Source organism: Trachemys scripta, chromosome 2 (genome assembly GCF_013100865.1).
Source record: "Trachemys scripta elegans isolate TJP31775 chromosome 2, CAS_Tse_1.0, whole genome shotgun sequence".
In the NCBI taxonomy this organism is placed as follows: domain Eukaryota; kingdom Metazoa; phylum Chordata; order Testudines; family Emydidae; genus Trachemys; species Trachemys scripta.
This window is the reverse complement of record NC_048299.1, coordinates 68,027,435-68,052,493: the sequence shown is the minus strand read 5'-3', so window position 1 is coordinate 68,052,493 and position 25,059 is coordinate 68,027,435. Positions and strand designations below refer to the sequence as shown.

Sequence of the window (25,059 nt, the reverse complement as noted above, 5' to 3'; positions counted from 1 at the left end):
CGCCAGAAATGCATCCTCTCATATTGGCACCATTATTGTAACACCTCTAATGTTCATTACGGACAATCCCATTCATTTTAGTTCATCAAGGAGAGTTTGAAGAAGTCAAAACCTGTAGTGTCCTCTACTTCTAAAAATTTGATAAATGATTCCTTAACTGGAATCTGTGCTGAATCACTAATGTTGACAAATCTCACTACTAACGACATCTGTTCTTGATGACTTATGTCCGAAGTGCAATCTAGAATTATGGCAAAATATTTTGCCAAAGGAACCAATGAAACAAATTTTGTCTCTCACTTTACCACTCATTAGCATGATCAGTTCATTTTGAATTCAAATTTTCCCAGCAGTTGTACAAGGCCCAAAAAATTGCCATTTTGGGGCTGGTATAATTGATCAATCCTCTAAAAGCAAGATTGTTTGTCGATAGATATTCAACAATAGATAATAGACATTCAAGAACACAAGGCTAATGCTGCTTCTCTGACTCCATCAATCTTTGATTTTGGGTATCAGGAGTTGTCTGATCTTTTTAACCTTACAATCAGCTCACACCATTTGTGCATAATTTCAATGAGGTATTGTGCCTTTTCATGTTGCGGTAATTTGTGACTAAGATTTTGCCAATCATTAATACCCATGGTTGCTATGTTAAAATTGCAACTGTTGAAAATCTTGCATGGGAAACAAAATACAGCATCCTTGCATTTAGAGTACACAAGCCACCGTCTGTTGACAATTTCACCATTAGAAAGTCTTTTGTAGTCATTGTTTTCTGTGAATTTCCTACCTCTAATGTCTTTAGGATATTCGAGACCTTCTAGTCTCACAGGGCCTTTCTCAAGTATAATGTCGTGTAATTTGTTACTTAAAGATTGCGGCCATCCGCCAATGTCATATATATCCCATGCTAGTGCAGTTTCAACTGTTGTAAATTTCTTGTTTTGTGTCTGCAAGGGTTGTTCTGTGTTTTGTTGAGTTTCTTGAACGTCGTCTACATAAAAATTTTCTTCGGCAGTTACTTGATGATCTTGATCAATTTAATTGTTTTCATGATATACAAACTTAAGTATAGAACCCATCTGTGCTTTTATAGCTAATTCTATTTCATCTTTTTGTTTTCTTTTTTGTGACCCGGAAAGTTGTTTCCGGTATGACATTATAACTTATAAGGGTGTTTTTATAAAGAAATAACTGTTTAAATTATTGTCAGATTATCATAAATATTATTTAAAATAACTAATATAGGATAGCCATGAATCTGTGACCTTGAGCTAGTGTAGAGACACCTTACAAGGCACTCCATCCTGACTGAGACACAATAGAGTTGGAAACCCATGTCATTTTACAAAGTCACTTTTTAGTTTTAAATGTGTAGTGGGCATTAGTCTTAACGTTAGTTACAACTCTATATCAACCTTATACTATAAATAGATCAATGGCACTATCCAGTTTAATAACTGCAAGCAGCGGGAAAATAGGACACTAGTTTTATTCCTAGGTAAAGCACAAAGTGACCAAAATGAAGCCATCACAGAATCATCTAATCTAGATTAAGGTAGGACAGAAATGTTACAGAAGTTCTATCCACTAAAATTAGTGCAGCATGGACAGCATGGACAAAGACAAGCTAATTTCTTTTTCCAACTTAATGTGTCCTTGTTACAGAAGGACCCTCTCCAGGTTTTGTCACTCATCCTTTCTGATAAACAATGTCAATTATGACACTGAACTTCCATCACCAGTTAATTTTACATAGACAGCTGAGTAATCAGATGATGATAACTTCTGATCACTTGCAATCTTGACTGGATATGAACTGATTAACCTGCTTCCCTACAGTAATTTTTGCAGATGATATTCTTATTGTAATGCCAGGTTTGGCTAGCCATTACAATGACTGTCCAATGGTGAAGAAAGACTTTCTATAAGTAGGGTTGAGATTTTTTCCTTCTACTCTAGAGCTGTGCATGAACCATCCACAAAATCCCACAAAGTCTCCAAAACGTTGATCTGGTCTACACTGGGGGAAGGAGGGAGAGGGGAGGGGATAGATCTAAGATACGCAACTTCAGCTACGAGAATAGCGTAGCTGAAGTTGACTTATCTTAGATCGACTTACCTCCCATCCTCACAGCACGGGATCGACGGCTGTGGCTCCCCCATTGACTCCGCTTCTGCCTCTCACCCTGGTGGAGTTCTGGAATCGACAGGGAGTGCGTTCGGGGATCGATTTATCGTGTCTAGGCGAGACGCGATAAATCGATCCCCGATAGATCGATCGCTACCCACCGATCCGGCGGGTAGTTTGGACATACCCTTTAACATTAGCATCCTTTTTCACAGACTTTTTTCCTTCTTCACCAATATCTACGTCTCTGCTCCTTGGAAACCCAGCTTATTAAACTGGATAATGCCACTGATCTATTTACAGTGGGGGTTCTCAATCTTTTCAGACTACTATATCTCTTTCAGGAGTCTGATTTGTCTTGTATACCCCCAAGTTACCTGAGGGGGGATATTGAAGGATTGGGGGGGAAGGTGGGGGATACTGAGGGACAGGGGAGGGGAAGGCAGGGACTCACTGAAGGCAGTCCCCAGCCGGCATGGTGACCCCAGTGTGTCGAGGGGGCACAGCCACCACCCCTGCCCACAGACCCCCAGAAGACCCCTGCCCCATTGCTGACACACATCAAGCTTCGTACACAGCAGACGCTGCAGCAGCCCAGGCTCGCAGCCCGGGGGCGGGAGGGAGAGGGCAGCAAAGGATACCAAGCCGCCCGGCCCACCAGACAGCAGCGGAGAGTCCAAGTTCCCAGCAGAGACCCCTGTACCCTTTCCCTCATGCAGAATGCGCCACACCAGTGCATTTGGCTCTGTGAATACGGCCCCTGCCTAAGGAGACTGCAGTGTATCCTGGGTGTGCACGAGCTGACCCACTCTTATCTGCTGTCCTGGTGGTGCCCCAAATTTTCGGGTGCCCTATGTAGCTGTGCATGCCTAAGGACGGCCCTGCCCTCAGCCCAACCATCATTAGTTGGCTGATTTCTTGTAGGCCTCACAGCAGATGTGAGCTCTGAGGAGGGATTTGAAGGAGGAGAGGGCTGGCACACCACTATAATCTATAACTAACATTTCCCTTTACTGTTTGTTTTAAGCATTATTTCTGTACTTGGACACTTTAGGGTACTTAAAGGGGACAAAGAACAGAAGAAGGCTGTTTTCTTTCCCTCTATCTTTCCAGTTCTAGGGGATTCTATTTATTAAAGGATCCTTGAATGAAAGAATGAAAAATAACCTCCAGTTTGCTAAGCTAATTCCCTTCCCACCAACAATATAATAGTACTGTGAATCTTACAATTTATTTGCTGCTGCTGAAATTTTCTTCAGGCTTACTGGCCATAAAGCATGTTATAAGGAAGATATTTATTTATTTGGATTTCTAAGACATTAAGGGCCAGATCCAAAGCCCATTGATGTCAGTGGGAGTCTTTCCATTGACTTCTGTGAGCTTTGGCTCAGACCCAGATACTCGAAGCACACTCCCCAAGCTCTGGGTGCTCCTACCATTAGTTAAACCAAAATTACTTTATTCCACAGCCATATGCTCATACAATCATAATCTGTTCCGAGCCCATAATGTATTTATATACCATGTTAACAGCTAACCCTATCCAGGACTTAGCCTCTCTCCCACCCCCTCCATGAGCAGATTTCCTCCCACCTGTGCACTTTCCTCTTCCTCTCCGCCCCCACACCTTTACTGCAGATTTTGAGAGAGATGTAGGAATCAGAGAATCAGGGGACTGGTCATTCTCCACAACACTATCCCCTGCAGACCTTCTGTCTCTCCCCCTGGGATCCACATACAGAAATCTGGGAGAGAGTTAATACAGTTAGGACAGGAAGAATGGTCACTGGAGAACCCCACCACCTGCAGAATATAGGAGCCATGCACAGGGGAAAGGAGGGATCAGCAGAACAGTGTGAAGGCAGGAGCTATCCAGGCAGCCCATTCCTGCGTCATAGATCTGGGGAAACTTCAGGGCCGGGGGTCTTTCCCTGCCCTAACTCCATTGCCCCTCAAATCCCTCCCCCTTAAGGGAACAATGCCAGGAAATTCTATAGGATAAACCTCACAATGTTTTCCTGCCCCTTTATCTCTCTTCTGTGGGATTTATTCTGCAAGAGAGAATGAGCGGACCCTGAGTAAGGATTTCTCAACTTGGTCCTATGAGCAATATACTTTCTTTTCTCTGACTCAATTATTTTTCCATCCTACTTTCTATTGGCTGTCATTTATGTATGTTTCTGCCAAGAGAAAATGTGAAGTTCCACTACCAGTTTATGGTATATAGAGTATATCAAAGGATACCCTATAGTAGGTATATAATATACCCTAAGTAATTGAGTGAGAATTATCCCCTTGTCCCCTATCCCCTTTCCAGTTTGTGACCAAGGACAGCTCTCATTTGGCCCCTGGAAACTTGACTCCTTCCATGACTCTCTTAGTTTACAGCTTAGTCTGCTGTACCCATGCCAAGAGGTCTGCTTTTGAAACTGAAAAACAAGTTTGATTTCAGAAAACAATTACAAACATTTAACATGAAATACTGAAAATGAAAGGCATGCAGGCTATAAACTCCTCAGGGCACCTTTGTGTTTTTAAAACATGTAGCACAACAGGCCATAGGGTAATACAAATATGAAATAACAATATGTTTCCGATAATTTTCTAGTACTACACTTAGTAAATTGCTATTTCTAATGTTCTGTGGAAAAGACAAGGACGCTGTATAAACTGACATAGGTATCAGAGGCTTGAGGCCCACACACAGACACTGTTTTTCCATAAAGTTAGGCCTGGTCTGCACTGGGAATTTGTCCTAGTTTCAGCCAGTGGTACCCAGCCACCAGGGAAGCTGCACTGGTGCAAACCTTTGGTGTAGCTAAGGTAAACTGCACCAGCACAAATTGCAGATTACTTTGTTTATACTAGAGGTATACATTAGTGGCAGGTCTCTGTGACTAGAATTGGGGAAATCCTCAATATAGAAATGGGCTAATAATCTAGATTAAAAAAACTTCTAGGTATGGTTCTTATGATATATCATGCCAATAACACATTCTCTTCTTTCTCTATGATCATCTTCCTTGCCCATCCCTCTGACCACATCACCCCAACTGAGTCTCTCAACTGGTTTCCCTTGCTTCACTCCATAAGGTGAAGGTTGTTGCTCTCACCTGCAGGAGCCTTCAGAACTAAGCCTCTCCATCTTTGCCAGCTATTGATTCTTTCTTAGTCACTCTCCACTTCTTCTGCTCTACCAACAATGCCAGCTTTGTCCATCTATTTGTTGGCTGATCACACAAACATCTCCTTTGTAGTCTTCCACATTGTTCCTTCTGCATGGAACATCTCTTTGAACTGATGATCCATAAGATTAAATCTGTCTCCATGATGCCTGTCACAGTAGAGGGCAACTGCACCTGTATTCCCCCTTTGTGGTCCCAGCAAGGAGACCCATACTGGGCTCCGGGCTCCTCAGTCATCACTTCTCTTGGGTGGAGAGCCGTGTCTTTCCCTCCTCTTTGCTGTATTTCCCTGCAGCACAGCTCCCTTCCTACACTGTGACCTTCCCAGCAAAGTACAGCTTCCTAAGTCAACCTGTTTTACTTTTCTCCTCAGAGATGGTACACGGTGTAATTGCCACAGTTAAGATATCACAGCTCTTTTAAGCAAGTGTAAGGCCAACAGACCCTGATCATCAGTGGGCAGGATCAAACCTGGGACCTCAGGAGCTTAGTGCATGAGCCTCTACTTCATGAGCTAACAGGCTAAGGCTGTAAAGCAGACTCATTTCTCTCTCTCTCTAAGTGGTCTCGGTACCACTAGATGGGACAGAACAGCACACCCAGAAGCTGTGTGGGTTACACAAGCACATTTACTCTTAAGATACAAGCATTACAGAGAAAACATATTAAAAACAATAAAAGAACCTATACTTGTGCTAATAAGCTTACCAGAGATCAACTCCTGTCTCCAACAAGAGGTCTGACTGATTAACAGTCCTTCAAATCCCACCCAGGGGTTTTCCATTGGTTACCAGTTCATCACGCCTTTTGCTTAGAACAAGAATCCTCATGAGTAAGGGCCCGTCTACACTTAAAACACTACAGCAGCACAGCTGTGCCACTGTAGCACTTCAGCGTTGTTACTACTTACGTTGATGGAACGGGTTCTCCCATCACCATAGGTCAGTGGTGTGCAAATTTTTCAGTTGCGCCCTCCCTTACCATTAATAGAATCTGTCTGTGCCCCCCCCTCCATTTTGCACAATCAAGGCTTCCTCAGAAGAGGAGCTTGGGCTGAAGGCGGAGCTGGGGGTGGACTGGGAATGGGGGAGTAGCTGGTGCTAAAGGTGGAGCTGGGCTTGGGGCGGAGAGGGAATAAGGGCAGAGCTGGTCTGAGGCCAGAGCTGGGGGTGGAGCGGAGCTGCACCTGGAAGTGGAGCAGGACTGGGAGCAGATCTGGCCTGGAAGCAGAGCTGGGCCTGGACATAGAGCAGGGCTGGGAGCAGAATGGGGTTGGGGTTGGAGCGGGACTGGAAGTATGGCGCTTCCTCCCCAGCCCCCGTGGGGGCTGGTCTAGGCCCTGCTGCAGCCCCTCCCCAAATGTTCCTCCATGCCCCCCCGGGGGATGTCCCACAGTTTGGGGACCACTGCTTTAGAACATCTGGAGCTGAGCCCCGCACACTCCTCCTTACCCACACTCTTCCTTACTCTTATTACCCCAAAACCTTTTGGTGTAAGCTTGTAGGAAATGATAGCTCAAAAGATACATGGGGTTGGCTGGCACTTATTTGTATATTAATACTTGTTATTCAAAACATTGTAAATATAGGTTTATAAAAATTGTATATATTTTATTGTATCCCTTTCCCCTACCCTTTCTGTAATACTTACCTTGTTCTTTGGGACATGGATTATATCTTCATGTGTGTTTGCAGAGTCCCTAGCACAATGAAGCCTCTGGGTGCTACTTCAATATTTTATAATAAATAATAATAATGTCAGTTACTGAGTTGACGAAATTTTCAGCACTCACATCTTTGCTAGACAACTATTTACTCCAGTAAGTTGCTTATTAGCTAGACACTTTTGGCATGAGTGGCAGTCTCTTTTCCAGCGGCTCGGCACTAGAATAGTAGGGAATGTTGCAAGTCAGCACTGAAGTGCATTAGCAATGATCAGTAAGGAAGCTTGCACGCTGCCAGCCTGCACTATTTCTGACTCAAGTCAGTTATTAGTCTCTCATTTTCATGAACATTCAATATATATTTTGTGACTAAAACATTCTTCAGAGTCCATTTGCTGAGTTTGTAGTAATTTTATACCCTACATGACTGAGTCTGTTTGTTTCAAATATTGAATTTTAGCAGGGTTTTTTAAATAAGTAGCAGTCCTACAGTTTTGTTTAATAGTATAATGCAGATAGAGTGCATAAAAAGTTTTCAGGTACCTCTTTAATTCAAAGAAAAAAGAACCTGACAGCACTGTTTTAAAAACAGAACACAAAAGATTACATGGTCTTTGCAAATAAATACATATCTCTAAAATAACTGGTCAAATTTAGAGCCTAACACAATGACAGTTCTACCTCTTCAGCTATTTTCTAGATGTAAGCAGAAAAAAGTAAAATGTTCATGATCTTGACATTTGCTAAGCTCTAAACCCAATATGATCTTTTTTGGAAAAAAGAAAAGGTCCTGTAAGACAATAGTTTGAAGATAAAGGGATACATATTTTTTCAATTAGATTTTTAAACCATGATTACTGTGATGATTCCTGAGTAGATTCCAGTTGAGTTTCAGATCCCAAGTGAGTTTGCAGGGGTAGAAGTTAGTAGAGCCAACTTTTTACTTGTAAATTGAGCACATTTGATGCAGAAAATCATCACAATAAACACAGAACCCCATGAAGCCACTTGTATAGTCATTTTCAGAATAGAATTGCACTATTCTAAAGGTTTAAATGAAAATTGGAATGTTATTTTAATCCTTATACTGCTTCTGAACAGTGCTTGGGTCTCAGCTGGCATCTTATTAGAATGTCTAATCAAATTAATTGTATCCCCCATCAGTAAGAGTAATATAAATGTTTATCTTATTTATGGTTTTCTAATGCATGCATCACTATGGTAGCTAGGCACTACTTTGTCCTTATTTTTGTTCCTGTGTGTTAAAAGCGTCACCAGGCTGACAATGGAAGTAAGGTGCTATCATCTTCCATGTCAATTAAACCCTGAAATTCGTGAAGTGGGTGAGTGTATGGTTATATACTGGCTACTGTGTTTATCAACACCTGCATCCAGCCAATGCTGAAATTCCACTGAGTTCTCTTTAACCGTTGTGAGAAAAATATCCAGTTTGGAAGAAAAATGGAATTCAATGTCCTTTTTTTTTTTAAATGACTCCACCTAGAAGGAACATAAGCCCAGAGGACTATTATTATGCAGTTGTAGCTTCCCCTATTCAAATATATTTGTAGGCAGAGCTCAAAGTGAGTAGAAATAGGCCAGAGCACTATTCTGGGCATTTCTCAAATAGCCCCAGCGCCTTCTGAATAATTTAAGCTTTCATTTAAAACAATTAATTTTCTAGCAGGTTCTTCCTGAGTCTACAAACAAACAGCCTGAAATATTAGAAAAAATATTAGGAATCATTAAAAAGGGGATAGAGAATAAGACGGAGAATATATTATTGCCCTTATATAAATCGATGGTATGCCCACATCTTGAATACTGCATACAGATGTGGTCTCCTCATCTCAAAAAAGATATACTGGCACTAGAAAAGGTTCAGAGAAGGGCAACTAAAATGATTAGGGGTTTGGAGAGGGTCCCATATGAGGAGAGATTAAAGAGGCTAGGACTTTTCCGCTTGGAAAAGAGGAGACTAAGGGGGGATATGATAGAGGTATATAAAATTATGAGTGATGTGGAGAAAGTAGATAAGGAAAAGTTATTTACTTATTCCCATAATACAAGAACTAGGGGTCACCAAATGAAATTAATAGGCAGCAGGTTTAAAACAAATAAAAGGAAGTTTTTCTTCACACAGCGCACAGTCAACTTGAGGAACTCTTTACCTGAGTAGGTTGTGAAGGCTAGGACTAAAACAGCATTTAAAAGAGAACTGGATAAATTCATGGAGGTTAAGTCCATTAATGGCTATTAGCCAGGATGGGTAAGGAATGGTGTCCCTAGCCTCTGTTTGTCAGCGGGTGGAGATGGATGGCAGGAGAGAGATCACTTGATCATTACTTGTTAGGTTCACTCCCTCTAGGGCACCTGGCTTTGGCCACTGTCGGTAGACAGGATACTGGGCTAGATGGACCTTTGGTCTGACCCAGTACGGCCGTTCTTATGTTATGTTCTTATGTAGAACAGATTCTATTAACCACAATAGGATGTTACATCTGGAGGCTAATGATGACAATTTGACTGCCACCATCTTAATTGTTTCTCTGATCATTTTAGCAGAAACATCCAGCTGATGTGTTGGATATTGAGGAATTTAGAAAGGGAAAAGACTTACAACAGGCCTTTTTATCCATTCCGTAGACTCACCGAAGGACTCTTCCCTACAGTACATTTTTAATGCTTTATTGGTTTAAAGTGCTCAGAGTGATGGGACTTCCATCACTTCCCTGTGGAGGTTACACCCCAGTCTAATAATTATCTCCATTAGCACGTTTTCCTCCATTTTCTAGTTTATATGTGCCTTCTAAAAATTTCCTCCCATTACTCCTGACAATAGCCCAGGGATCTAAATGAGCCAGCGGGGAAAGGGGGGGGGGGACTAACGGTCACCAGAGAAGTGAGGGAAGGAGGCAAAGGAGCAGCCACCAGGGAAGGAAGTAAAATGGGAGCTGGCAGGGTTAGGGGGAAATGGGCAGAGGAGGCAACAGCTACCAAAGGGAAGGGAACACAGAACCAGAAGCCAAAAGGAAAGTGAAAGGGAATAAGCAATCACCAAAGTAGGAGGAAAGTGGGAAGCAGCCACTAGGGGAAGGGAAAGGTGGTGAGGGGAAAAGTGGTGAGAAGCAGGGGTGGGGATGGGGATGGGACAGACACCAAAGGAAAGCAGAGGGGAGCAGAGGTGCAGCCTCTGAGGGAAGGGATAAAAGACACAGCAGCCATCAGGGAGAGGATATGGTGAGTCAGCATGAACAGAGTTCCACAGACCCTGCACTTTGACCCTAGGTACTAAGTTACAACCCTCCTCTCTCTCTGTGGCAAGCAGTTGAGCTATATGCAGATCACAAATCACTGCTCTCATCAGCCATCTTCAAAATAAACATCATCAAAAAATTAATACCTGACTCTTCTATAGCACTTTTCATCAGTAGATTTCAAAGTGCTTTACTAAGGAAGTTGGTATCATTACCCTCATTTCACAGATGAGGAAAATGCTCACTGACTATAAACTGGTAACTACACATAATTGTGCTATAATAACTGGAACACAGAAGTTAATCAACATAGCATCTTACCCATAGGCCATTGCCCACAATTATAATACCAGGATGCTTTGAACAGGGACTCTGGATTCATTTTCTGTCTCGAGAGAGAGCGATCAGGAGCTAGAGTAGATGCCCGAGGATTTCTGTAATTTTGAGGACACGTGGCATAAAGGGAGGGACCCTCAAAAAGTGCTGCCTCCTAAGCCTGGCTAGTCCGCTGCAGAAATGAGGTTAAGAGGCCACGCCACATAACTACTTTAGCAGCCCGCGAACAGAGTGAGCGAATATGGATAACAGAGAGAGCAGGAGCAGGGAGGTTGTCTTGAAATCTGTCAAAAAAAGGGACCGGCCACACGCCTCCCCACCCCCACCCCGTTCTCAACATGCCCTCTGCCCAGCTGGGCAAACGGCTGGGGGAGCAGGTGACGACAGCGCGGTCACTGTGCCCGTCCACCTTTGTCCCGCAGCGCAGCGCCGAGTGGGGCGCGGGGCGCGGGGCGCGTGCTAAGCATCTGCAGGAGCTGGGCAATGCCCAGGCGGCTCCTCCCCGGGGAAGAGAAAGAGAAACAGAGCCCGGCCTCGCTCCGGCTCTCTGGCTGTGCCTCTCCTCTCTCAGCCCGTGCTTAGCATTACTTCCCCCCCGCCGCCCGCGCTCCACCCGCCCTAGTTGCAGGGTTATTTCAGGACACAGCCCGCCTCTCTCGCTCGGAAGCGCTGCTGAAGCCTGCCCGGCGTCTCCCGCGCTCAGACTGGCGTTTGTCAGGTGAGAGCTCCCCCTCCGCGCTTCCTTAGGGGCTGCCCTTTCTCCGCGAGTCAGTCGCCCCAGAGACCAGGGGGAGGCTGCGGGGGACGGTGTGCAAAGAAGTCTTTGCAAGCCAGCAATGAGCTGGGGGCCGAGGTGGACGGAGCTGCCGGTCTCCACAAGTGGTTCAGAAGCCCCTTGGGAAGGAGGGGGGCGGGATGCTGCCGAGCGCTGCTTCGGGGGGTGGGTAGGGCCCTTCCAGGGCTGCCTTGTTTTCTGCTCTGGGATCTGGGGGGGGAGGGTGACTCTGCCCCTGCCCAGCTGCTCGCTAGACTCCTGCAGCTGGGGGCTTTAAGTACAGGCTCCCCCTGTCTCTCCCAGGATTCAAAGCCGGGAGGCAGAGAAAGTGCTGTGTGCTGGGGCTCCCGAGATCTGGGAGTGCTGGGCAGGTCAGGTCTTGTACACGCCTTGAAAGCGGGGGTCGCAGGTTCAGCAGACTGCGAGTCCTATTTATTTCACTACCGTTTACACTAGCTGTAGCTGCTGCTGCTGGCCTGGGGGATTCCTGCCCTGCCCTCCTCAGAACTTTGCAGCAGACACAGCAAAGGTGTTCCCGCCCCAGCTGAACGTGAACTGTTGTGCTGAGACCGGCTGTGATCTTGGCACCCAGCCCTCACATTCAGGAGCTGCTTCAGTTTGTCCTTGCATGAAACGTTAGGCCCTACTCAGTTTGTACTGCAGTGTCAAATATGGGGTGGAGGACGGCTTCGGATACCTGCATGTTGGATGGGGGAGAGGGGAAAGATATGGTGGAAGGCAGGGCTACATGTGGCACTACAGGTGCTCCCTGACTTAGTTTGCAGGGTTTGGCTGTCTGGGGAAGGGTGCCCTCCTAAGCTTGGCATCAGTCTCTAAACAATCAGTAACAATTCAGGCTGTTTGTGCCTTCAGACAAAGAGCAAGGAGGGAAATACCCTTCATATGCAAATACTTAATTGCAGCCTTTAGGGCAAGGCTCTTGCCTGTGCCTGAATTACTCCTCCTCTCTCCCAGACTCACCCAGGTGTACTATTGAGCTAACCCAGGCAAGCCTTCTTAATTGGCCTGCTGGTTCTTGATTGGTCACTCAGTATTTCCTCCTGGCTCTTCTAGGCCTCTGGAGGACTGTCTTGTTGGTTGCCCAGTCTAAGTGGATTTTCCTTGGACAGGGAGTGTCAGGGTACTGATGCCACCAGCAGGGAGCAGAGAAAGCTTGACCAATCCTTTTACACACCTGTCCCCACAGAACAGGCCCAGAGGCCTGGTCTCTCCACTCCGCAACAAGGCCACTGTCCCAGGAAAATAAGTTTGTATTCTGGTGCTGTGAACCCGGCCGGTGTCGTGCATGAAAAGCATAGGGTTGCAATGCCAAATACCACTGAGTAATGTGAAAGTTATTGTCCTTCATCAATTGCAACCATTTAAGGGGCGCACGGTCTGTTACGAGGCAGAAGGGAGCCCTTAAAAGGTAAAAAGCCCATTTGATGGCCAGACATTTTCTCAGTGGTGGACTACCTGGTCTCTTGATGCTGCCGCTTCCAGCTTAGGTATAGTATTGGATATTCCATCCCCTTGACGTTTTGTGACAGTACTGCTCCCAGTCCAACTGTGGAAGCATCATTTTGTAATATAAACACGAATGAGAAGTCCAGACAACATAGGTCAGGCTGTTGATCGAGGCTATCCTATATCTAGGCAAATGTCTTGCTACACTCAATAGGCCACCAGACTGTTCAGGGTGTGCTGGCCTTCGTGAAATCTGTCAATGGTGCTGAAAGTGTCACAAAATGGGGCATGAACCTTTGATAATAGCTGGCTAGACCCAGGAAAGCCTGTTTCTTAGTGATAGGAACTGGGGTCATCCTCAGGGCCTCTGTCTTAAATTGCAGGGGTTGAATCCAGCTGTACTCTATGAAATACCCAAGATAGCAGGTTTCCTGCATCCCAAATTTACATACTTTTGGATTAGTGGTGAGTTCCGCCTCCTGCAGTGATTGTAACGCAGAGGCCACCTGCTTCAGGAAAAGAACTTGAACATACATTCTGCTATTGAAAAACTGCAGCAAACTAAAAATATTCTGGAGGAATTCAGAAGTGATGAAGGGTTCGAAAGAACACTGGTAGAGTCTCTCGAGCTTGCTGAAGAAATAGACTTTCCAACAGAATTTGAACCAGAGCCAGTTTGCATTTGGCAAAAGAAACAACAGTTTGAAGGATGAGACACACCCATTCAGAACCCAAAAAAAAGGTTCAAAGTGAATTTCTACTTCACAGTCCTTGATACTGATATTCACTTGGTTGATGAAAGATTTCAACAGATGCAGCAGCTAGAGTCAGTATTTGGCTTTCTATATGATATCCACAGCTTGCAAAAGAAAACAGCAAAACAGATAAGAGAATTTTGTATAAAACTGGAGTCGGAATTGACTCATGAAAATTCAAAAGACATTGATGCTACAGATTTGTGTAGTGAGTGTCAGGCTTCAAGACGACTTAAGAAACATTCCACTCCTGAAGAAGTACTGAAGTTTGTTTGTGAAAATAAACTCAGACAGTTTTCCAAACATTTTTATAGCTCTACACATTCTTTTAAGTTTGCCAGTTTCTGTAGCTAGTGGGGAACATAGCTTCTCATAGTTAAAATTGATAAAAACATATCTGCGTTCAACAATGGTGCAAGAGAGACTTGCTGGACTTGCCACAATGTCAATAGAGCATGAAATAGCTGGAAAACTGGATCTAAAAGAACTAGTGACTGAATTTTTAAAACTTAAAGCAAGAAAAGTCATGTTTTAAAAGCACAGAGTGTTTGTTTTTTATTCGGAGTGTTTTGTAAATACAGGTTAAAGTTCATTGAAGAGTTTTCTTATTTCTTTCTATATTGGATGTGGTGGTAATGGCAGTCAAAGCAGGATAGTGTAATGGATGATTTTGGACTTGTAATAATAAAAATTATAATTAACATTTTTAATGCATTTTTATTTGAAATCATACTGAAATATCATCTAGCTGTCGTGTACAAATCTATTCTGAAAATTTTGTGTCTCTATTTTATCTGATCTCAGAAACATTGGTTAGACGGACGGACAAACCAAATAATTAAGCCTCTGGTTTAAAAAAAAAAAAACGCTTAAAAAAACATTAAAAGGAAAAAAGGGGAAAAATGTTTGCCAGTTTACCAAAATCCTCAGCCTAGATCTGCCCTTGGGGTTTGGGGGTGGGGGTGCCGATTGCATGGTTCGCCTAGGGCACCAGTTGCTCGCAGCTTGTCTAGGACCGCCCCTGCTCCTCAGGAGATTGAGGTCAGGCTTCACCAACCTGGGCTATCCACCCTGGCTGGACCTAACCTGCTGTCATAAAGTCTTCAATGTACTGGGGTTGTATTTACATACCCAGGTTGACAGGTTTGAATGACGGTCGGCAAAATATCTGGGTACTGTTTGAGTACCACCAACCCCACAGTCTCAGCTGGAGAGTAGGATGCTGGCCAGAGCCAGATGATGGCCCATTCTTTTAGTCCTGGAGCCACAGCTGGGGTCATACCTCTGGTGAGAAATTGTCCAGAATCAGTGCTAGTAGATCGCAGCTGATACCCCTAGTTGGTTGAGGATGGCGGCTTCCAGGGTATCCTAGTCCTTTGCAACTTCATCATCTAAGGCAGGGATGGGCAAACTTTTTGGCCTGAGGGCCACATCGGGGTGCAAAACTGTATGGAGGGCCGGGTAGGGAAGGCTGTGCCCCCAAACAGCCTTCCCCCCGCCCCCTCCCACTTCCCGTCCTCCTCAGAACCCCCAACCCATCCAACCCCCCTGCTCCTTGTCCCCTAACCGCCCCCTCCCAGGACCCCCCTGCCCCTAACCGCCCCTGGGACCCCACCCCTGACTGCTCTGACCCCTATCCACACCCCCGCCCCTTGACAGGCCCCCTGGGACCCCATCCCCATCCAATCCCCCCTGTTCCCCTGTCTCCCCGAACCTCTGCCCCATCCAACCGCCCCCTGCTCCCTGTCCCCTAACTGCTCCCCAGGACCCACTGCCCTATATCCAACCCCCCGGCCCTGACCCCCTTACCATGCTGCTCAGAGCAGCATGTCTGGAGCCGTGTCTCCTGGCCGGAGCCAAACATGCTATTGCACCGCCCTGTATAAGCGCGCAGCCCCGCTGCCTAGAGCGCTGCCTGCGCGGCGGTGTGGCTGCAGGGGAGGGGGGCTAACCTTCCCGGCCAGGAGCTCAGGGGCCGGGCAGGATGATCCCGTGGGCCTTAGTTTGCCCACCTCTGATCTAAGGCCTGGTACGCCACTGGGTTTTCCCTACGTAACAAGATACGCCTCAGGGTCATCAGCAGGCCCAGTTTGGAAAAGGCGATAGCTGGTGCCAACAGAGTCACTTCAGAGTGGGGGGTGGCCAGTGATTTGCTCCAGCATTGCTTCCTGAAACTGCTGCTGCCAGAGCTCGAGGAACATATTTTGGTGCTGTTGGTTGGCTCGCTGAGCCTCCTGCTGCCCTTCCAGGAAAAGCTGCTGGGCTGCTGCTGCTGAGCTAGGAGTCATATGGTCTCCTCCATGGTTCCTCTTTATGGAAAAAGGGGGAGTTGACCCCACTTCTCATACCAAGTTGTGGGAGACAAGGCTGCTCTGTAGTGCCCCTTTGAGGGCCATGCGTGATGCTCCCTGCTTCAGTTTGAAAGGTTTGGCTGTTTGTGTAGGGCAGGATAGCCGGTGGGGTAAGCTTGGTGTCAGTCTCCAAACAATCAAGTAACAAAACAGGAACTCAGGATTCAGCTGGCTGAACCTTTAAACAAAGAGGAACCCCCCTCCCCTGAAATGCAGCACCCCTCCCCTCAAACTGCAGCCTCGGCCTGGGTCTGAGTTCTGGGTTAGCTCGGAGGAGTTCTTCCTCTATCTCAGTCTCACCTAGGTGTGTTCCTGAGCAAAAGCAGTCAAGCCTGCTTAACTGGCCTGCTGGTTCTTCTCCTGCCTCTTCTAGGCCTCTGGAGGACTATCTTGTTTGGTTGCCCCATCTGAGGAGATTTTCCTTGGGTAGGGAGTATTGGGGTGCTGATGCCTCCAGCTGGGAGCAGAGAAGGCCTGACAGACCCCACCACAGGAACCAGTGGAAAAACTCCCCTTTCACCTCTCTCTTAAAATCAAACCCTGCTTTTCACTGGCTTTTATCATTTGCTAAGTGTATCATGAGACCTCGTTTACTTCCTGCAGCTTCCTAATGATTGTGTGGCTTCCCCCCACTCCAGAAATTTCTTAAATAAATCACCAGTGTGGGGGTTTTGTTAATGCTAGAGTAGAGATCTTATGTGTTTAGTTTCTCCGAGTCACTTAGCTTAGCAAATATTTTTATTTTTTGTGACTGTGTCTTTGTAAACAAAATAATGCTCAAATGTGGGCTTTTTGCAGAGTATCCCTTTCTGTATATTCTGTGATACTGTATATAGTTTAGTAGAATAGCAGTTTCCTTCCAAAGGACCATACTGTTTTTGTTTTGTTTGTTTTTATGTTTTGTCTGAGTGGCAGGTTAAGTTTAACTAAAAGTTGTGGCTGAACAAGATCATCATTTTAAAGATTTTGAAAAAGTGTTGAAAGTTCATGTCACAGACCAACATGTAAACGTAGAGTTGTGTCATTGAAGGTAACTCTGTGTGATCATTTAACAAATGAAGCCCTTTGTGAATTTTTCCATTAATGTACTGTGCAATCTCTATAATGACATAGCATGTCACTGGCACTTCTGGGTTTGAAGGCCTTTGTGAATTTTTCCATTAATGTACTGTGCAATCTCTATAATGACATAGCATGTCACTGGTACTTCTGGGTTTGAAGGATAATCAATGGCCATTAAAAATATATGTACAAGTGGCCTACTGGTGAGTGTGGTGGCCAAGACAGTACATTTTGGCAACAATATATGTTTGAGTTGTGTGTTTCTCTAGTAATTACTTCTGAAGAATTGACATAAGACAAAGTAATAAGGGGAAAAAAATTAATGAAGAAACTCAAGGAACAGATAAATGAAGTAACATGTCCAAGGTCCCACAGAAATCAGTGGCAGAGCTGAAGAAAAATCAGATTCCCGGACTCACTCATATGTCTTTACCACAAAACAAATCTCCCTTCAGTAATGACAGCTCCTATTGAAGTCAGTGGCAAAATGCAGTAAAGGCAGTCCTTATGCACTGAGACGCTTATGAATAGCTGAGAGATGGCTTTCTATATAATGGAAATCTGAAAAAAAAATATATACCAGTCATCTGGCTTTGAACACTAGAAAAACAGTATTCAGACTAGAAGAGGGAGGCTTTCAGGTTCTAAATCGTCCTCATGTGTTCTGGAGAGAATATTGGTGCCACAGGAAAAAATCTAGCAAAATGGTAGAAAGTTGATTGTCACCAAGTATATACTATAGCAACTATGAGGTGTTGCAGATTAGAAAGTGGGATGTTTTCTTGATAAAGAGAAAGGCAATGTGGATGTCATTTGTAGGAATGTATGAGGTCAGAGACTTCTATATTAAAGAAAAATTGTTTTCAAAGAAACAATGGAGGGAAGAAAATACAGAAAGGGACTAAGGGTAGGTCTGCACTATAGACTTATATCAGCATAGCTACATTTATCAGGGGTGTAAAAAATCCATGACCAGAGCCGGATTTACATCTTATGCACCCCTAGGCACAGCATCTTCAGCGCCCCCCTCCCCCCACCTACAGCTGATCTTCATGTTTTCCATAAAAAATGAAACTTTTAACCCACTTTTAACTTTTAGGTGCCCCTAGAACGCCGGTGCCCCAGGGCACGTGCCTAGTGTGTCTAATTGGAAATCCGGCCCTATTCATGACCCTCCCTGAGCAATGTAGTTATACCAGCCTAACCCCCTGTGTAGACAGTGCTATGTCGACGGGAGAGCTTTTCCTTTTGACATAGCTACTGCCTCTCAGGGGGATGGATTAACTAAGCCGACGGGAGAAGCTCTCCAGTTGGCATAGTAGCGTCTTTACTAAAGCGCTACAGCACTCAGTTGCACCGCTGTAGTGCTGTATGTGAAGACAAGCCCTGAGAAACTGAACAAAAATTGCAGAGGAAAACAGGACACCTTCAGGTTCTACATCTCTGTGGTTGATGAGCCTCTTAAATAAATATTTTGAAACTTTTAAAAGGGAGAACCAAGCTTTACCAAAGGGATATAAGATTCATTGCTCTGTCATTGTATCAATGAATATAAAGTGAAAATCTGCAACTTCCACTATTCAGTGATATGGGACAATTGGCATGAAGCTTTGAACAAGATAAATGAAAAGCCATTGTTAGATGTAAAAGAACACATCAGAAATGGCATGAGGGAATATTAGGGAAATGGTAGAAAGAACAATTGTCATAGTTTATGAAGGAAACCTCTTGCAAGCAGAAGCTGGCCTAGTGAAAGGGAACAATGGGAACGTGATTATACAGCAGTACAGTTCATGGGAAAAGATTAACTGAAAGGCTCTTTGAGGAAGAACTTTGAGAAAGAAATGAAATCCAAGGAAATTTCTTTGAGCATGATGGAGAACTCTTACTAGATATTCCAAGAAGAGAAGAATTTTCAAAAGGAAATTTCTGATCTCATTGTCAGTCATTAGGCAATTTGAAAGAGGATTCATAAGACAGAAGTATTCTGAAAGCTGAGAATATGAAGCTGTAATGTGTCCTTAAAGAGGCCAAGATATTCCTTGGGCACAAAAAAAAGATCTGGACTCAATGGGAGATCAACCAGGTCAAGGCAGAAACAATGAGGAAGCTTGTAGAATACATATAGTAAATAATAATAATTAATAGAAAAGGAATAGGAGATGGGTCTAGCCAAGAGGAAACATGAGCCTATAATGGATTCCCTGCAAACCTTGCTGGAGACATACAGGAGCTGTACTGAGGTTGCAAGATATGAAGTGGAACCACCATGATATGGAGATAGAACTCAGGCATGCTAAATGGACGGCAGCTAATTTTCAAAAGCAAAGCTCAAAAAAATCTCATAGGGTGACGATAGCCAGGCTATCCAAGTTCAACTGGATGATGTTTGCTGGCCCAGTGAAGATGGGGAAGAGAAAGTCACCACAGACGAATGGTGAAACAACCTAATGTAGGCAATACTGAAGGTGCTCAAGGCTGTTGTCAAGCAGTCCAAAAAGGCTGCAAGCTGGGGGAAAATAGTTGATCCAGACATATTTGAGGGAAGATCTTCTCTAATCTAAGGCCAAAATGTTAAAGAGCAAAAATTGAAACTCCAGCAAGAGATACTGAAGAGAGAGACAATTTGGAGGAAATATAAAATAGAATTGGTAGGGAATTACAAGGAAAATATTGCCAAGCAGGGTAAAGCAGCTGTGGTAAAGGCTGAGATCCAGTGATTGCAGGAATGTACAAATCTTACAAAATGCTAACCTGGGGGCAGAATGACAGAATGGGGAGACAGAATATGTATTAATTGCAGCAAAACTAATTAATGCTAAAATAATACACTGTGTGTGTGTGTGTGTGACCTTGTTTCTCTCTAGTTGCTGATTGTTGTGACTACAGCTTATTACTGTATTACTTATTACTGTTTCACAGATAGAGGAGTGCTACACGGCAATAAAACACCTGCGGCTAACCCATGTCAACTGATTTGGGCTCGCATGGCTCTGCCAACGGATGGGGTGGGGTGGGGTGGGGGCAGTCAGGGGACAGGGAACAGGGGAGGTTGGATGGGACAGGAGTCCCAGGGGACCATCAGGGGGCGAGAAGCAGGAGGGGTCGGACATGGGGGTGGGGGTCAGGCCACGCCTGACTGTTTGGGGAAGCACAGCCTCCCCTAACTGGCCCTCCATACCATTTCGGAAACCCGATGCGGCCCTCAGGCCAAAAAGTTTGCCTGCCCTGATTTAGACTCCCTGCTTGAAGTGCCACTCATTCGGGGGTCAACTAACACAGAGCCCTGGCCTGGGACCTGGTGGAGTGGAGGGCCTGGGTCCCTCTACCCAAACAGCCTGAAAGACTAACACACCTTGACCAGAGAAACAAAGAGCTGAAAGTCAGGTGCACCAACCCCTCCTCTCATTCCTGACTGCCCCGCTCCGGGACCCCTGCCCCCATTCAACCCCCCTGTTCCCTGCCTTCTGACCGCCCTGACCCTTATCCACACCCCGCCCCCTGACCACCACCCAGAACTCTCCCCGTCCTCTATCCAACTCCCCCTCTCTGTCCCCCCTTACTGCAGCCCCGCTGCCCAGAGCATTGCACAGGTGGTGCACTGAGCTGAGGCTGCAGGGGAGGGGAACAGAAGGGAAGGGGTCAGGGGATAGCCTCCTGGGACAGGAGCTCAAGGGCCAGGCAGGAGGGTCCCGCGGGCTGGATGTGGCCCGTGGGCTGTAGTTTACCCACCTCTGGTCTAAATCCATTGCCATGGGCTACTTCCTAACAGAGTCTCTTCAATTTGGGGCATGGCCCCTGTAGTCCAATTTACTGGAGTGGCTTGCCTCCTGTGGTGCCCTCTCATGGATCTTGGATGGCACCCTGCTGCGGTCCTAGGCTCTTTTGGGTGGGGCAGCCATAAGTTTGGTGGAGCCAAACCCCACAATGTCTTTGGGCTGCAGTCACCCAGTTACCTCAGTTGCCAGAAGCTCCTAGGTCTGCCTCCCTTGGCTGGGAGACAGAATGTGCTACCTGGAGTCTGCCTTGGCTGGCAAAATGGTGGCCCTTCCAATCAGGTAGGGCAATAGCTAGCTCCTGCCTTTTCATCAGTCAGCCCTGAACTCGGCCAGGCTCTCTCCTTTTCTGCTCCCTCCAGGCCTGGCATTGGCTGCAGGTATAACGAGACGGGGCCGACTGGGTCCAAAGGTTCTCCTTCACCCCTGCTGTGCTGGTGGGCAGTTTCTCTGCTTCATCACATACCTATTGCACTATCTAGGGGTATATTGCATAAACTTCTGAGTAAGTTCTAAGTCTTTATTATGAGCTAAATGTAGTTAATATTGTTTGAGCCAAGTTTACTTGCATCATATTGTCAGCAATGTTGTTATTCTACATTTGTATGTTAGCAGGTGAGGTATGGCGCTTGTGAAATTCAAGGTCTAGACTTGTAAATTCTTGGTATGAGTGCAATAAATGTAGGATGTTGAAGAAACTGTTAATGGAGAGTCAGTGCTTTCTTTTTAGATAAATAAGAAACTGTTTAGTTCCATTTCTCATAATAAAGTAGCTAATGATATTTCCACAGTGATAAAAAAACTGATAAAATTACATTATTCAAGGAGTGGTTTACTATCGTGCATAGAACTGATATTTCAGGTACAATACTTTTTATGACCTTACATATTTTGCTTTTCTTTGCTATAGAGTTGCATTTGCTTCAAAGTACAATGAGGTTTCTTGGCTTAGAACTCATGTTATAATTGGTTTCTAGAGCTTTCTTGGTTTGACCTAATTGGACATTTTGAAAGGTTGTCAAGGCATGCAGTAGGGTTTTGCCAATTTTTCATCTATGATTAATAAAGCTCATTTGGAGGATCTATTAGAGTTCTGAAAAGAAGATATTGAAGCAGAAATGTTATAAAAGCATTACTAAATGCTATTTTATTAATGGGGCATGTTTAACATTAAACGATGAATAATTAACAGTAAATAAACCATTTGTTCTCGAGAAACGTTTTCCTTCCAATGTGCAGATGATCATTGTATTGTTACTGTGATTTTTATAGTCAAGGTTGAATGAGTACTTTCATTCTACTTTGCAATGACGTTTTTTGTAAAAATTCATTTTTTTTAAATTAGAGCAATAAAAAGTGATTTTTATCAGTTGATAATTTTTCAAAGATTTTTCTTTTCATATTACTCAAAAGTGGCTTTTTAAAGTTCAGACTTCCTATACATTTAGTCTCTACCAAGAACAAGTGAGTGCCTTTTGACATGTCTGAAGTTGAGTGAGAAGAAATGAAAGTATATGTTTTTGAAAAATGGAGATAATAAAAATAAGGTTGTGTACCCATCACAATTTCCATAGCCCTTAAATCCTCACAAAACTGCTAAACTGGATTTTATTCTGCCTTTTTCATCTTTATGGAAACAAATCCAAAACTAAGTGGTGTGTGTTGATCTGCCTACTTATATGTGTTTGTTTGTCCATCACCATAGTATCTAAGTACATATCTGACAGTTTTTTGCCCTGAGGAAGGGCTGGCTGAATGTAGTGGGTGAGTCCACAGTCACAAGGCTCTGGCACATTGAAGTTAGCTCAACTATGTAAATTGCCCAGGGAAAGGGCTGCTTATCTGTCTCAGCCATCATTTTTTTTAAACCATGTTTTGCTGGTGCAGCTGTGTCCTGAAGAAGTAAAATATCCAACTGTTGCAATGACTCCAGTGTGTAATGTCTCAGTACAGAGGAAAGGAGGGCACAGTTGTGGGTTTGAGTTCAGGGGGTGGGTTCTTTAGGTGTTAGTCTACTTACTTGTCATTGCAGTTGCCTCTTGTATTTTCCTAATTTTTGTTTGAATGACTTGTAGATGACCAAATAACTGTAAAATAGTGGAGCCTCAGATGAGGGCAGTGGATCCCCCTGCAATGGCTGAGAGCTATGGGGGCCTCTGCCTCCCATGGCGGCTCAGAGCTCCAGGGCCCCCACTGGCTGACAGCTCCAGCTCTGGCGCCCTGGGGCTGAAGCGGAAAATGTCACGGAAGTCATGGATTCCATGATTTCCGTGACCTCCGTGACATAATCTTAGCCTTAGGTATAACACAATCCAATGCCTGGAAGTTGCAGCTGGACAAATTCAGACTGGAAATAAGATGTAAAATTTTAATGGTGTAAGTAATTATCCATTGAAACAATTTACCTAAGGTTGTGGTGGATTCTCCATCACTGAGAATTTTGAAATCAAGATTGGATGTTTTTCTAAAAGACAGTCTAGGAATTACTTCAGGGAAGTTCTGTCGCCAGTGTCGGACAGGCAGTCGGACTAGATGATCACAAAGGTGCCTTGGCCTTGGAATCTATGAATCCAGAAAATGTGATTATCCTCACTTGCAGTGCCATAGACCTGGTATAGTTGCTCTTTTGGAGATAATATTAGGGCTTCTATCAAGCTATTTTTGTCCTTTGCAAACACATATATGGGGTGAGATTCTTACCCAGTGTTCCAGCCACTTTATTCTAAGCAGCATAAAGGTGCTTTAAAAGCCTCCATTTCAGCTGGAAAAGGATTCTCTCATTGCAGGCACTGCAGAGACTCCATAAGGCTGACTTCTGAGGATACATGCCCCCATACATGCCTTGGTGTAGGGAGGGTGCCAGTGGGGGGGGGACAGCAGCACATGGTACTACACAGATTAAAGGCATTGCTGTGGCCCATAAGGCAGCCTAGGAGAGGCTGCAGTAAATTAGAAAGGCCCTTACACTTTTTTAAATTACTCCAGCAGCCTCTCCTGCTCTCAGAGAAGCCCAGGATTGAGGACACAAAGGTGGCTTAAAGCCACCATAGCACCTCTCCTCGGGCTGCAAGTTCAGTGCTATGCCTCTTAGGCTATGTCTATATTAGCACTTTTGTCAGTATAACTTATGTTGCTCAGGGATGTGAAAAAAATACACCCCATAATGATTAAGTTACACTGACAGAAGCGCCGGTGTGGACAGCACTATGTTGGCGGGAGATGCTCTCCTGCTGACATAGCTACCACCACTTGTTGGAGGTAGTTTAGTTATGTCAATGCAAGAACAGTCTGCACGAGCAATCTTACAGTGACACAGCTGCATTGGTACAGCTGTGCCACTGTAAACTCGCTAGTTTAGTGACTGAGTCTGACCTATGAAGATTAACTTGACTTCAGTGGGATTACTCGCATGCATAAAGTTAAGCATGTCCATACATTTTGGAAGGATTGGGATCTTAGAAAAATATAAAATACACTTATGTAATGTGGTGGACGATCATTCCATTAATAAACTACAACATTTTCTCTACTCGGCTACAAAATAGTGAAATAAATGGCTTATGACACACTCTTTGGATTTTTTAAAAAGCTGTTTCAGTTAAATAAAAAGTGGAGAAAATGTTTCAATATTTTGTAGGTCAGCAAATCTCATACTAAACCTGGAAATCTGTTACAAATTGTGGCCAAATGTAAGGGATATAATTAATACTGCAATCAGTACATAAAATAATGAACCCATTAGGCATTAGAATCAGCTTTCCTACAAGTTCAAAAATCACCCAGATCCATTGTTCCCTTTCCTGTATCAAACGGGGTTGAAGGGAAAATCTATCCACAAAGCCCCTTGGCTTTTCATCAATCTGGATTCATCACCAGATACCTGGACACAGTGCAGCAGAGGAGATCTCTGAATTGCATGCTGGTCTCAAAGCTGCAGGGACTTAGAGAATGGAGACCTTGTAAATCTTAAGCCAAGGACAGAGGTCCCAATTCACCATTGCCTGCACCTCATGTAGTCATTTACATTAGAACAAAGTGTGTACAAAAGCAACTATTTTCATTTGGTAGCATTTTACACCCACTTTGCTTTCTCCCTACTGTGGTATAGATGACTACCCTAGGTGCAGGACAGCAATGACTTGGGCCCAGAGATCATTCTTTGTGTTCCTTCCCCAAAATATTGGCAGCATAGCAGGCTCCTGCACTGTGTAGCTGATAGTCCCACAGTTGTAACAGTAGTTCTGGGAACACACTGTGTTCATAGAAGACTCAGTGCTGCAAGGAAGTCAATAGAAACA

General features: G+C 44.5%; 1 protein-coding gene and 1 long non-coding RNA gene across 4 annotated transcripts in view; one reads left to right on the top strand and one right to left on the bottom strand.

The window, feature by feature from the left end:
• The window catches only part of LOC117871555, a 64,110-nt gene extending 53,427 nt beyond the window's left edge, over window positions 1-10,683 (bottom strand). The window contains exon 1 of the long non-coding RNA XR_004644276.1: window positions 10,561-10,683. This is a non-coding gene — a long non-coding RNA (uncharacterized LOC117871555). The remainder of the gene's footprint in view (window positions 1-10,560) is intronic.
• Window positions 10,684-11,023: 340 nt separating this feature from the next.
• The window catches only part of THRB (thyroid hormone receptor beta), a 260,055-nt gene continuing 246,019 nt past the window's right edge, over window positions 11,024-25,059 (top strand). For all 3 annotated transcript variants that reach the window (XM_034760787.1, XM_034760791.1, XM_034760790.1), the window contains exon 1: window positions 11,024-11,293. The gene's annotated coding sequence lies outside the window, so the exon portion shown is untranslated. The remainder of the gene's footprint in view (window positions 11,294-25,059) is intronic.